At 41.1% G+C, this 9583-nt stretch overlaps 1 protein-coding gene across 2 annotated transcripts in view; it reads left to right on the forward strand.

Annotated features, from left to right (window-relative positions):
- Window positions 1-2706, forward strand: part of ERI2 (ERI1 exoribonuclease family member 2) — a 49593-nt gene extending 46887 nt beyond the window's left edge. For both annotated transcript variants that reach the window (XR_012000610.1, XR_012000611.1), the window contains exon 13: window positions 2238-2706. The gene's annotated coding sequence lies outside the window, so the exon portion shown is untranslated. The remainder of the gene's footprint in view (window positions 1-2237) is intronic.
- The last annotated feature ends 6877 nt before the right edge of the window (window positions 2707-9583 follow it).

Below are 9583 nucleotides of genomic sequence, written 5' to 3' on the forward strand. Positions count from 1 at the left end.
TTGGGGGCTTATGCTCTAGCACAAGGGAGACACTACAAAAGAGAAGGTCTTTCATGCTGGGTCTGAGAACAAAGACCGAGAAAGTTTTTAGTTTTTGTTTTTAAAGATTTTTATTTTATTTATTTATTCATGAGAGACAGAGAGAGAGAGAGAAAGAGAGAGAGCGGCAAAGACACAGAGGGAGAAGCAGGCTCCCTAACGGAAGCCTGATGCAGGACTTGATCCCGATGCAGGACTTGATCCCAGGATTAAGCCCTGAGCCAAAGGCAGATGCTCAATCACTGAGCCACCCAGGCGTCCCTACTGGGAAAGTTTTTAAAGAACTAATGAGGGGAAAGGAGTGACATCTAAGTGATGAGGGAGCAGAAGGCAAGCTAACACCCCACACCCCTCTTTCCCCCATTCCCAGGTGGGATATGTGTGACATTCCTTAGGCACTTCTGGCTGCCCTAAAAGCTGAGGGGAAGGACAAACAAGTGGTTTATTTATAGATTATAGTCCCTGCAAAACATTGAGTCCCCCTCAGTTTACAAATGTCTTACTAATTTACAAGAAAAGAGCACTCTTATCAATAACCTAACTTCTAGAAGGAAATATAGATAAAATTAAATGTCCTTATAACCTGCAGCCCATGACAAAATACTTGAGGCAGGTAGAGTATAATGTTCCTCCAGGAAAGTCCCAACTGTCTTAATGTTAATGCCTTGCTAGAGGGAAAAACAACCTCACATTGACAATAGCAAGGTTTTGGATTTTCTGTGAGTCTTCTTTAGCATAAGAAAATCCTTTTCAAACTTCCCCTATCTTTATTTCCCTTAACCCCAAAATATATAATCAATTGCTCCTCACAACCCCAGTGCAGCTCTTTGTGCCCACCTGTTCTGTCCCCGTGCTTTAATAAATCCACCTTTGACCAAAGATGAGACCCTTTAGATGTATATCAGTGGGCCATGTGCTTGGAGGATGATTGCCAACATGTATCTTGGGGGTTTAGAGATAAAGGGAAATTTCTAAAGGAGTTTTTATATGTTAAAGTAGACTTATAGGCTCCTGGGGGTTGGGCTAAGATTGCCTTTTGCCCTTAGCAAATATGAACATGGAGGCAGTTGAGTCCATAGAGGAATATCCCTTTGCCTGTTTTGAGGACTTGTCAATGTGCTGCCCTGGGCTTGTGCCTTTCCCTCAGCTAGTCCTGTGTTCCCCCACCAGCGCCTACTCAACCCATACTCCTAAAACTCTGCCCATACCCTCTGCATTCCTTTCAGTGACAATGAATATCATCAAGTTCCTAGCTTGGGCCACTCTCTCCACTGCATCCTTGACATCATCTACTCTCTTCTACTCAAGAACATTACTCCTTCAGTAACCTCTCTTCCATACCATCCATTTCTTCCTTTTGTTTGGACTAGGAGTTGTAGTAAAGAGATAGTCAGCCACAAGCACATGGTAATATCTCCTTTATTAAAATATCTTGAGCTGTTTGTCCTCTTCCAATTCTTTATTCCTCTTCTCCTTTTATAGCAAAATTCTCAAAATAGTGATCCAACTTGTAGTCTTTCCTTCTTTATTCTCTCTCTCCCTCCTTGTGGAAACATTTCAACCATATATACTAAAAGCTAGAATAGTATAAGAATCCATATGTATCCATCACTCTGCTCCAACAATTGTCAACACATGGCCAATTTTGTTTCATTTATACCCCCACCCACCCACCCACCCCCTCCTTGCATTACTTGGAAACAAATCTAAAAATCGTATCATTTCATTAATTTAGCTAATTTGACCCTGTAGCTGAATTTAACCTATTTTTCTGTCTCTGTACTTTCTGTAAACTGATATATCTAGCAGCCATATCAATATTTAGCAAAATGATTGCATAAATAGTATTGTGTAATTACTATTGCAAGACATCTGGGGAAAAAAATGTCAAATTGGAGTATCTTTTGTGATTTTTAGGTATCAGCCTGATCCATCCATTATAAGGTTCCATCAGTTTTCACCTGATGCAGCTTTGGACAATCATTTTCTATATCCATTATTTCATGAAGATTCCTATTTTCTCTGGAAGGAATCAGGTTTTCTTTTCTAGTACTCAACTGAAATGTAATCCCCTTCAAAAATAAAACATTTTCAAAAACTCCTACAAAAAAAGGGCAGAGTTTTATAGAACTGTTTCAACTATTTTGTCAACTATTTACAGACAGAAGAATTTTAATTCTTTTTCTCTCTCTTTTTAGAGGTTTTATTTATTTATTCATGAGAGACATAGAAAGAGAGGCAGAGACATAGAGGAAGACGCAGACTCCTCAAGGAGAGCCCGATGTGGGATTCAATCTTGGGTCTCTGAGCTGAAGGCAGACACTCAACCAGTGAGCAACTCAGGCATCCCAGAAGAATTTTAATTCTGTTTCATATATATTTTGTAAGGAGGGGAATAAGAGGCATTTCATGGTGTCCTGGCAAGAAGACAGAAACCTGACCACTGGTCCAGGATTTCCCTCTGAGTCTAAAAGAAAATAACAGAACTGGGCTTTCTAATCGGCTCTTACCTCAAAACTCATATTCTCAAACAACAACAACAACAACAAAACCCATATTCTCTTTACTTTGTTGTGAGCTGTTTTATTAATTTATCTGAAGGACAGTGTTCATAATTTCTATGGACAATAAGACTTTAACAAGAAGAATAAAGACATTCTGAACAAACTCTGGATTCCCAATGTATTGTTCTAATGGGTGCTGGGGGCAGCGTGGATGGCTCAGTGGTTTAGCGCTGGCTTCGTCCCAAGTCGTGGTCCTGGAGACCCAGGATCAAGGCCCACGTCGGGCTCCCTGCATGGAGCCCGCTTCTCCCTCTGCCTGTGTCTCTACTTCTCTCTCTCTCTTTCTATCTCTCATGAATAAATAAATGAAATTTTAAAAAATTGTCAAAAAAAAAACCCAACATGGGTGCTAGGTTATGCTGTAGAAACAAACTAACCCAAAGCTCAGAGGCTGAAGCCTAATGCAAAAGTTCTGTGTTGATGGGTTTTCCTGGCTAGCTCTCCTCCACAAAGTGACTCAGGACCCTTATGTTCATAGACTCCACTCTCTCTCAGGCCTCCTAAGATCCCTGTGCTGTATCCTCTGAAATCAGCCAGTCGACAAACAGGAGAGCAAGAGCCAGAGCAAAGAGCTGAGAGAGACAGTTGTGGAGGATCTCATATGATTTTAGGCTTAGAAGTATGTATCACTTCTGCCCACATTTTAGTAGCTCCACCTTCCCTTCTAGGGAGCTGAGAAATTAGCCTAACCCTGGACCTAGCAGGAAGAGAAATACTTTGGGAGCATCTACATGAAGAAAGCAACAGTTTATTTTAATATAAAAATAATACACACATGTGTATAAAAATAAAAGACACAGAATGATATAATAGTAGTTACCAAATGTATTACAAAACAAGGGTGTGTGTGTGTGTGTAGGGAAGTGGGTGGAATATACTACAACTAGTTTTTCAAACAAGTCTTAAATCAAAACTTTATTTTTTCTCCCAATTTCTGCTTTCCCCCTTCTATATACAATATCCCTTAGTGACTTCTTTGGCACAACTCACAATTACTTTAAGTTATAAAAGTTTGTCCACTTAAAAATGCTAATCACAAACTCAATGTACATTGCATCTGTTCCTCTCTCCCCAGCATAGATTTGCTCTGTGCTCCTGGAGACCAGCAGTGGACAAGAAGACTGGCTACTCTTTTGCACTCCTTCCATTCTGTCACCTAGATTAGAGACAGGGGCTTGTCTGTCTCCCAGACACCTTTCCCTCTCCCATTTCTAAGCTCTAGATACTCTGTTGTTGGGGCAAGGAAAAAAAATTGGGGCAAGAGGGTTTATCATGTTATGACTTTAATCCTCTGTCTGTTGGGTCTGCCTGTTCAAGCCCAGGTACCTTCTGGGAATCTACTTGACACACAAGATACATATCTTTAGAACACTCCGTCTCAGGCTGCAGGCCTCTCCTCTGTTGTCTCTCTACCCGTCTCACTTTCTGTGTCCTCTTCTATGTCTCTTTCTTCTCTCCCTGGCTCACTTCCACACTTGGCCAGGCAGAAGGGGGCATCATCCCAGGAATGTGATGCCAAGTCTCTTCTTCTAGGCACTTCTAACCTTTATGAGGGATTCCCTTAGTGTCCCCCTCAGCAAAGAGTGTAAAAGTAATCTCTTCTCCCTTGTCCCCAGGCTTCTGATGTAGCCCCCAAAGCAGAGTGGTGTCAGGGTAGCAGGACCAGCTGACTCACTTTTTCACAAACCAGAGAGAGTTACCTTAGTCTTTTTTGACAGTTCTCTTTAGAATGGAAAGGGCAGTGACTTAACACCTCTTAATCCTTAGCTTTGGGCTTTAGTTGAGAAATGTGAAGAAATGTCTGAAGTCTTACTAAGCATCATTTTTATATACATGTAAGATTAAAACATATATATGTTAGTGTATATGTTATGTGTTTATACTCACGTGTGTGTATATATATATATATGCACATATATATTCCCTTTTAAAACATGAATCAGCTTATAGTACACATACCTCACTTTCTTTTTCATTTTCTCGTGTATCTTGTAGATCTTTCCAAAATAACACATTTAGATAAAATGAGGCTTCTTTTGGGTAGCAGAAATCAGTAAGGAGTGGTTAGAAACACATCAAAGCCAACTGGTCAACACTAAAAGCCTGGATCTTCACCTCAACTCTTTTTTTTTTTTTTTTAAAGATTTTATTTATCCATTCATGAGAGACACACAGAGAGAGAGAGGCAGAGACACAGGCAGAGGGAGAAGCAGAGGGAGAAGCTCCATGCAGGGAGCCCGATGTGGGACTCGATCCCGGGACTCCAGGATCATGCCCTGGGCCGAAGGCAGACACCAAACCGCTGAGCCACCCAGGGATCCCCTTCACCTCAACTCTTATTTGATTATAAATTAACCTCACCAAACCTTCCAACTAGCAATAGCCACAGCAAAACAGCAGAAACAGTAGTAGCTAACATTTTTTTAATATTTCTATGTGTAATTAGTACGAATTATCTTGTTCAATACTCACAGTGACCTATAAGGCATATATTATAGCTATTCCCATTTTACAGATGAGGAACATGAGGTTAGAGCAGTTAATTTGCCCAAGGTCATAGAGCTAGGGAAGTGGTAGTATTTAAATACAGTATTTAAACACGAGACTGACTCTTGGGGCACCTGCGTGGCTCAGTTGGTTTAAATGTCTGTCTTTAGCTCAAGTCATGATCTCAGGGTCCAGGATCTAAGGTGTCTGCTTCTCCCTCTTCCCCTTTCCCCTACTCATCCTCTCTTTGTCTCTCTCTCTCTCAAAAACAAAACAAAAAAAAAAACAAAAAAACAAAAAACAAAAAAAACAAGATTGTCTGACTCTTGATGTATGTTCTTTTTTGTGTTTTAAGGATTTTATTCATTTATTCATGAAAGACACACAGAAAGAGGCAGAGACACAGGCAGAGGGAGAAGCAGACTCCCTGCAGGGACCCTGATGTGGCACTCAATCCCAGGATCCCAGGGATCCTTCCTGAGTGGAAGGCAGATGCTCAATCACTGAGCCACCCAGGGTCCCTCAATGTATGTTCTTAATCAATTTGTTTCTCTGTTCATCTGTACATTGAATGCTGTATTCTCATTGACTTCTCTCCAACTTTTAATTTAAATATAAATTATTCAACCTGACTACTCATGTAGATTCTTATTTAGGCCTCATCTGTGTTGAAAGATCCCTTAAACCTCCGTCATCCTGGACTCTTTTTTTTTTTTTTTTTTTATGTATGATAGTCACAGAGAGAGAGAGAGAGAGAGAGGCAGAGACACTGGCAGAGGGAGAAGCAGGCTCCATGCACCGGGAGCCAGACGTGGGATTCGATCCCGGGTCTCCAGGACCACACCCTGGGCCAAAGGCAGGCGCCAAACCGCTGCGCCACCCAGGGATCCCTCATCCTGGACTCTTAAACATGTACTGTACCTACTCTGAAATTTATACTTCTTCATTAGTAGTTTATCCCGTGCTATTTGTTATGTCATGGTGGAGTATGCAGTTCATAGATGATTTCAATTTCAAATGGATGTATTTTTAACTTATTGAACAGTCTGAGATTCCACCATTAGGGATTCATCCTTAGGAGCACTGACTAAAGTAAAAGTAAGAGGAGCAGGAGGAGGATCTAGAAGTGGTCAAAGTAGAACTAAATAGTAAAACAATTAAATTTAAGCATAGACTATTTAACCAAATCTCAGAGAAGTAGGAAGGAGGTTCCCATGAAACCTCAGGAAAAGTTTTAAGGAGGAAGACTCATGTATGTGTTGAGTATAAATTTAGAGAAACAGATTGGAGGGAAAGAGATTTATTCACTTTTGCCCTCAAGAACATATGTCCATAAAATGCTGAGTTGTCCTTAGAGAAGCTGTGAAAATTAGACTCCAGCAGTGGTGGGATGAAGCACATTGAGGGAGGCTGGGATCAGGAGTTTAGGATGCTGAGCAGGGCTAAGCAAAGATGCAGGTAGGAACAAAGAGCCAGATCAAATGTGGCTTCCCCAGGGATAGACCCAAGTTCACGTGGCTTCAAAGGCAGGCTCCAAACTGGGGCTCAGGCTATTGGGCATATTTCCTGTGCAACTTGTGGATGTGATGAAAGCACATGTGTGACTCAAGGTCTGTGTGCACAGAGCCAGGGAAAGGTGTGGAATGTCATCCCATTAAGTGGGAGGGAGGAACCAGTTGGCAGAGGTAAGGGCAGGCAGGTGTTATGTATTTTATCCTGTTTGACTTCAAATTATATTATTTTAAAAATTTATTTCTCTTCTGGCCTCCTTCCTAAAATGATTAAATTTAGCTTTCCATAAGTGACACATTGATGTAAGGGGACAAATCAGGGGATTGAGTGGGAGAATGGATACCAAAAATACTAGACTTCAATGAGTCACAACTGAGCCCTAAACCAGCTGTTTTTAAGTCCATATTGACTGAAACTGTCATGCATGATCTTAATGAGTTTTCCCAGTAACCCAGAAAATGGCTATTTTATTATTTACCTCCATTTAAAAAGGGTTTTTTGGGGGGGTGGGTATCTGGGTGGCTCTGTTGGTTTAGCATCTGATTCTTGGTTTTGGCTCAGGTCATGATCTCAGGCTCATGAGATGGAGCCCCATGTCAGACTCCACAGTCAGCATGGAGTTGGTCTGATGGAGATTCTCTCCCTCTACCCCTCCTCTCTCTCTCTCTCTCCCTCTCTTTGGAATAAACACATAAAAAATAAATTATTTTTAATAATTAAAAATTAAAACAATTTTATTAAAAATGTTTTTAAATTTTTAACTAATGAGGAAATTTGGCTTATAACTTGCTTGAAGTCCCACAGCCAGAACGTGGCAGAACTGGGCTTTGAACCTGGTTTGGCTTTAGAATTTGAGCTCTTCATCATACACATGTACCAACTCTGAAGGTGGGAGGTGTAGAGAAATCATGTCAGCAGGTGACCGGGGTTCAGTGTCAAGACATCTATCTCCTGAAAATGCGGGTTATCAAAAGAATAAAGCAGGATATGCTGGATGGATAGTGTAGTCAGAACAGGAGCAAAATCTATTAGTGCTTTCTGTGTTTGGGTCCAGGATGGATTCTGTCCTCAACAAACAAGTAGAAGCTATATGGCAGTAACTTTGAAGTTTAGAAAGAGAAAGGGAAAGAGAATTTAGAATGTCTTTGGGTGCCTGGGTGGCTGTCGGTTAAGCATCTGCCTTCAGATCCCAATGTCCTGGGATGGAGCCCCGCATTGGGCTCCCTGCTCAGCAGAGAGCCTGCTTCTCCCTCTCCTTCTTCTGCTCCCCCTGCTTGTGCTCTCTCTCTCTGTCAAATAAATAAAATCTTTTTAAAAAAATGTCTTACACCATTCCTACCTTGCTGGGCTGAAGACCACATGAAAATGTGGAGCAGATAGGTTAATTCCCCAGAGTATTCCACATCCACATCATCTACTGCACAGGGTGTCAAGGGATCTTTCTCTAATGCCAAAATTCCTTTTCTTAAAACAACCAACAACATTTGGTATATAGGAGCCAGAAGGGAGTTTTATAAGCCACATCATAGAACCTTTGGCGCCCAATGATAGACACCAGACTACTGACCATGACTGGTAACCTAAAGAGGTGAAAGTTCACATGAATAGAAACTTTACACAAATGTGTTTCCAGCATTGCCAGGGAGATCTCTCTTAATTCCTGGGTTCTTTTCTAGCTCCTCTGGTGAGGCTTAATGGGATCTGGATTTAGTATACTTTCCTTCTTAATAGCACAAGTCTTAACTTTTTTCCTTTATTGAACATTTTTTGGGGTTGAGTTCAAATATTCAGTAGCATTTTTTTTAGTATCTACTATGTTCTAAGGAGCTATGCTAGGCGCTGAAGATGAAAAGAAAAATAAAAATGAGTTTCATTCAGCTCTGTGTCTCTAGACACAGCATAATAAAACTGTTCTTCATAACCAACTGAGGACCTCCAGAAATCTATGCTATTCAATCTTGATTCTGAAAAGTAAAGGCTGTGCTAATTATATAGGTGGAAGCAAGAAATAAGATGACGACAAAATTTTTGGAAATAGTGGTAGATCCGGGATTAGAACAAGGATTACTGACTATTATTTCAGTGCCCCTTGTGCAGTATCAGATTACCTCTTTTATGATTTGTACAAACTCAAATCTGGCAGCAACTCTGTGCCTGAGGAGTAGTTGGGGGTGAGTATGCGGAGCAGTTGCTGAAGTCGCTGGATTTACAGATAAAAAGACCTCAGAGAAAGCAGTGTGAAATACGGAAGCCAACATTCTTGGTTTTAAGAATATCGAAGCATATTCTGGCAAACTTAGGCTCAAAAAGTACTTAATAGAAGGCTTTGGGAAGCTGACAGGATTATAGGGAAGGCCAAAGGAACAGGTGCCAAGGATGGCTAGGGGAGCTAGGAGGCTGGAACTAGACCAATGTTCTGGAAAGTCTGGCACTGCCACCACTTCTGGAGTGGCTGCAATGCCGCTGATACTGGATTTGCGATGCCACTGCATTGGTGGGATGAATTCTAAATAGGCACTGCCCTTTTACACATTTGCTTCCAATTATCAGTCCCAGACAGAAGCATCCAGTTGATGAAGTTGAGGTGATGTGCTCACATTATAGGGTGGGAAGAAGGGATACCTGACATTTCAAGCTTCCACAATGCAAGGTGGGACCTGCTTCCACTCAGACTCATCCAATGATGGATTCCACCTCCTCCCCAAGGAAGGGGGTTCACTTATTGAGCAAACAAAAACCATAAGTGTCAACCATACGTAGACAAAAACTAAAGAGGAAGTAATCATAGGTAGTCATTGTATATGTTCTACCCCAGTCTTCCCCTCTTGGTGATAGAATCTCATTATTTCTCTGCCTCCATCCCCTAGAATAATAGTAGTAAATAAAGACATAGTGGAAAATACTTCCTCAAGGATTCCATTTCTTATGAAATCACTTCCATATTTGGCCAGAAGGAGGCACCCTGAAAGGGAAATTAATAT

The sequence above is a fragment of the Vulpes vulpes genome, chromosome 3, assembly GCF_048418805.1.
Source record: "Vulpes vulpes isolate BD-2025 chromosome 3, VulVul3, whole genome shotgun sequence".
NCBI lineage: Eukaryota > Metazoa > Chordata > Mammalia > Carnivora > Canidae > Vulpes > Vulpes vulpes.